Source organism: Microtus ochrogaster, unplaced genomic scaffold (assembly GCF_000317375.1).
Source record: "Microtus ochrogaster isolate Prairie Vole_2 unplaced genomic scaffold, MicOch1.0 UNK115, whole genome shotgun sequence".
Lineage (NCBI taxonomy): Eukaryota > Metazoa > Chordata > Mammalia > Rodentia > Cricetidae > Microtus > Microtus ochrogaster.
The window spans coordinates 56950-62013 of record NW_004949213.1 but is presented as its reverse complement, the minus strand read 5'-3'; the positions used below and the strand labels follow the sequence as shown (position 1 = coordinate 62013).

The 5064-nt window shown below is 44.2% G+C and overlaps 1 protein-coding gene and 1 pseudogene across 1 annotated transcript in view; one reads left to right on the top strand and one right to left on the bottom strand.

Annotated features, from left to right (window-relative positions):
- The window catches only part of LOC101985597 (cytochrome P450 2B1-like), a 23725-nt gene that overhangs the window by 2802 nt on the left and 15859 nt on the right, over positions 1–5064 (bottom strand). The gene's annotated exons all lie outside the window — the stretch shown is intronic.
- On the top strand, positions 1646–2881 carry LOC102000237 (annotated as a pseudogene).

Here is a 5064-nt window from a genome sequence, read left to right as displayed (position 1 = left end):
GGCTCAGCAGGAGAACACTTGCCTAAAATCTCTCAGTGAGGGGATGAGGACAGGCATGCTCAGCAGGAGAGCATCTTCTGGGATGCACAAGGGGGAGTCCGGAAGTGTGGGCTTTTTAGAAGAGAATGTGGTTACCAAGGTAACACACAGCCCTGGACTCCACCCGTAGCATGAGGGTGGAGGGAGACAACTAGAGGTTAAGGAATGGTCTCTAGAACCTCTCTTTCTCTAAAAGATAAGAAACCTGAGCACAAAGATTCCATGTTTACATCCCATAGAGTCCATTCAACTGAATTAAATTTGGCTGGAGGCAGCTTCTGTATGTAACAAACTAAACAAACAAAACAGACAATTGATTCACACACTAACTTGAGATGATATTCTTCCAATAAGGAACAAATGTCAGTCACTCACAGCAGTTAACCTACCCCAAGCTGCCAACTACAACAGCATAGCCAAGTTAGGCCACAGCAGAGCTGGCTCCATCAAGCTGTGTGTCCATGCCCAGTGCCCTCTGGTCTACAGACACTGTGTGCTGACACTGATGGGCGCTGTAACTGAACTTTCTCTGGTTCAGGGGATTAGCCATTATGAATGGGTTCTTGGCTCTAATACATGCTACTAATTTTGATGTCTCTTACAACTCAAAATGACAAAGAGTATTTAATGCAAACAGACAAGTATGTCAGGACATACTCCACCTCCCTCATGCTCACATGTAAATGTCTCCCTAACCCCCCAGGGGGACAGAATTCAGGATCCCCCAATTCCCTAAGCTTTTCTGGCTATCCAGTGCAGTGTATTCTTGCTACTAGGCTTTCTTTACCCCATCCCCACCCTGCTCCCAAGCCTGCCTTTTCGCCTGTGAGGTCTTAGAACCCTGCAACACAGCTTGCCTAAGGGCTGAGATGATTCGGGAGGTGATTCAGTGCCCACAAGCCTAGACAGCTGTGTGCTCCACTCTCCAGGACCTTACCAGTGTACCAGAATCTAGGGGCCCCTCCACAATTCCCTAGCTTTTCTTGCCAGCCAGCTGGGAGTGTCCCTGCTGCTGGGCTTTCCCCCAAACCACCCTGCCCCCAAGGGTGCCTTTTTCACCTGTTAGGTACTTGGAATACTGCAACACAGACTGCTCCAGTGCTAAGGGAACCTAAGAGAGGGCAGAACAAGAAAAACTCCCAAGTACACAGTCAGCTACAGCAGAGATTGGACCAAGACGCCAAGATTCTCCTGGCCACATTTGAAGGAAGAGATGGGTAGGCGCCAATACAAGATTCCTCCAACATCCTGAAAAGCAACATGATAACACCAGAATCCAGCTAATACGCAACAGGAAGACTTGAACATCCTAACCAGGAAGAAGTAGAAAACGACTTTAAACTTATAAACTTATAAAAATGATGGAGACCCTTTAAACAGCAAGTGAAAAACTCAAAGAAATAGAAGAGAAGACAAACAAATAGTTAGAAGAAATTAATAAATCCCTCAAAGATACCTAAGAAAATCAAGAAAAAGTATCAACAGGTAAAGGAAGCAGTTCAAGACTTGAAGACTGAAGCCTGTGAGCAGCCAGATCAGGGACAGAGTCTCAGCCTCGTGGCCGCCACCACGGCCACTGCCACAACCCAGAGACTGCCGAGCCGGGTCCGTGTGCCTCCACCCACTCCGGACACAGAATATCCAGTTATGGATAAAAATGAGCTGGTGCAGAAGGCCAAGCTGGCTGAGCAGGCTGAGCGATACGATGACATGGCAGCCTGCATAAAGTCTGTGACTGAGCAGGGAGCCGAGCTATCCAATGAGGAGAGGAATCTTCTCTCTGTTGCTTACAAAAATGTTGTAGGAGCCCACAGGTCATCTTGGAGGGTCGTCTCGAGTATTGAGCAGAAGACAGAAAAAGCAGCAGATGGCCCGGGTGTACAGAGAGAAGATTGAGATGGAGCTGAGGGACATCTGCAATGCTGTGCTGTCTCTTGGAAAAGTTCTTGATCCCCAATGCTTCACAAGCCGAAAGCAAAGTCTTCTATTTGAAGATGAAGGGCGACTACTACCGTTACCTGGCTGAGGTTGCTGCTGGCGATGACAAGAAAGGAACTGTGGACCAGTCACAGCAAGCGTACCAAGAAGCGTTTGAGGTCAGCAAAAAGGAAATGCAGCCAGCACACCGTATCAGACTGGGTCTGGCCCTGAACCTCTCTGTCTTCTATTATGAGATCCTGAATCCCCAGAGAGAGCCTGCTCACTTGCAAAAACAGCTTTTGATGAAGCCATTGCTGAACTTGATACATTAAGTGAAGAGTCCTACAAAGACAGCACGCTAATAATGCAGTTACTGAGAGACAACTTGACATTGTGGACATCAGACACCCAAGGAGACAAAGCAGAAGCAGGAGAAGGAGGGGAAAATTAACCGGCCTTCCACCCTTTGTCTGCCTTGTTTTGAAATTTACACAGTAGACCGTTTGTCATCCATGCTGTCCCACAAATAGTTTTTTGTTTATGATTTACGACAGGTTTATGTTACTTCTATTTGAATTTCTATATTTCCCATGTGGTTTTTATGTTTTAATATTAGGGGAGTAGAGCCAGTTAGCTTTAGGGAGTTACTCGTTTTCATCCTGAGGTGGCCAATGTGGGGATGTGGAATTTTTACACGAGTTATACATGCTTGGCATAGTACTTTTGGTACATTGTGGCTTCAGAAGGGCCAGTGTTAAAACTGCTTCCATGTCTAAGCAAAGAAAACTGCCTACATACTGGCTTGTACTGGTGGGGAATAAAAGGGATAATGGGTTCCAGTTATGAGTGTAGTCGTTGTGGGCACTTTAAGGTTTGGAGCACTTGTGAGGCTGTGGTACAGACAAATGTCCCTTGGATACACCTTGGGGTCGTGTGTCTGCACGTGCACTCTTGACCACAGCCCCAGAAGTGGCTCTGGGACAAAGGTGTGACCCAGCTTACTCTGATAAGGGCAGAAACGGTTCACATTCCATTATTTGTAAAGTTACCTGCTGTTTGCTTTCATTATTTTTGCTACACATTTTCTTTGTATTTAAATGTTTAGGCAATCTAAGAACAAATGTAAAAGTGAAGCTGTGGTAATGAATTGCTCCTGTCGGCCACTCCGTGCCTGAGAAGCACAGCGGTAGACAGATCCCATGTATTTAGCTTTTTTTAGTTTTTTGTTTTTTGCTTTTGTAATTTTTTTCCTTTTTTGATACTTGCCTAACATGCATGTGCTGTAAGAATAGTTAACAGGGAAGTGACTGGTGATGTCTAGCTTTGTTTTCATGTCTTAGGAGATTCTCATGAGCACCCCAAGCATAATTGTTCAGAACACATGTATTAAAGTTCATGAAAGTGGAATAAAAGTTTTATGAATAGATTTTTCAACTACTTTTCTCTACAGCTTTTCATGTAAATTAGTCTTGGTTTTGAGACTTCTAAAGGAAATTGTCTCCTTGTTCCCTCTTGGCAGCTAATGGGCTTTAACCAATTTTGAATGCAAAATTTATCAACAACCACAGAAACACTACTGTAACTACCTTTCTCGACCATGTTTCCTTATTTTTCCCCCTTATTACTCCCTTTCAAAGTTGAAGTGGACCTTTTATTTTTTCTGGGTGCGGGGCGGGGGGGGGGATTGATTGGCAAAGGTAATGTGTTCCATTTGAAACTTTGGTCTATGGCGTTTTCTAATTTAAGTAAAGCCACAATGTTCTTGGCCCATTGTGATACTGGGCAGCATTAACTGTTAAGTTCTGTGCTTCCAAATCGCTGTTGGTTTTTAAAAATTTCTTGATGCTCTTGCAGCCTGCCTCTGGTGTCCAGCCCGTCATTTCTACTGTCAGGTGCACAGGAGCACTTCTGTTGGCTGTCTTGGCACCCACCATTCCGACTTGTTGGCCGTGTATTTGGGGAAAGGCCGCATGATCTCTCTGGCTCCACTCAGTGTCTAAGATACCCCGCTTCCTCTGCTTGCATCCCACAGCCTCCCCTCATCCTCTTTCCTACAGCCCAGCGCTCCTTGGTTGAGCTTGTGTTTATCTCCCTGGAAACCCCACCCTGAATGGTCTGACTTGTCTCCCTTTAAAGCCCTCCCTCCTCCTCTCCTCCAGTAACGATGGGGCTAAGTAACACCCAAAGCTCACACGTACCGAGTATTTCCTCACTACTTTACAGAAAACACCAAACAAAAATGCCATTTTAAAAGAGGTGTATTGTTTTTTCTTTTAGAATGTAAGCTCCTCAAGAGTAGGGACAATGTTTTCTGTATGTTCTATTGTGCCTAGTACACTGTAAATGCTCAATAAATATTGATGATGGGAGGCAGTGAGTCTCAATGATGAGGGGGAGAAAAATTCTAAGCACTGTTCTATGGCTTATTTCATCTTATTTCATTATGATCTGATTACATTCGGAAATGCCAGCTCTTTTGGACAAATTATCCCAAATACTGCATTCGAATGGGGATGAGGGGCGTGTTCTCAAGAGAAATAAATCACTTGCATTGTGGTCCCGGGATGCATCTTCAGCCACAACCCATTGACTTTGAGTTTGCCTCCGCTCCCAGGGCAAGGAGAATTAAGCTGTGGACAGCAGGATGTCATCTCATTCCGGTAAATTGCAAATGGTCCCTGAGACAGGTCACATTTGCCTGTTGGCTCTTCATATGCATTAGACACTGCTAAACTGGTGTGATTCTGAAATTGTGATACTTAACCTGCTACTAGTTATTGATGTTTTTTATGAATAGTGCCCAATAGATAAAGAAAGATTTGTAACCTCAAATTTTCCACCGCTTGGAATTTGAATAATAAATTTGTTTTTAACTTATTTCCCTAATTGTCCAAATCAAGGCTTCATGTCTGTTTTGTTAATGTAACATAAAGCCAGGGAATTGTTGAAAAAAAGAAGACTTGAAGACTGAAATGGAGGTAATAAAGAAAACACAAACCAAGGGACAGCTGGATATGGAAAATCTGGGTAAATAAACAGGAACTACAGAGACAAGTATAACCAACAGAACAAGAGATAGAAGAAAGAGTCTCAGCCTCTGAAGAT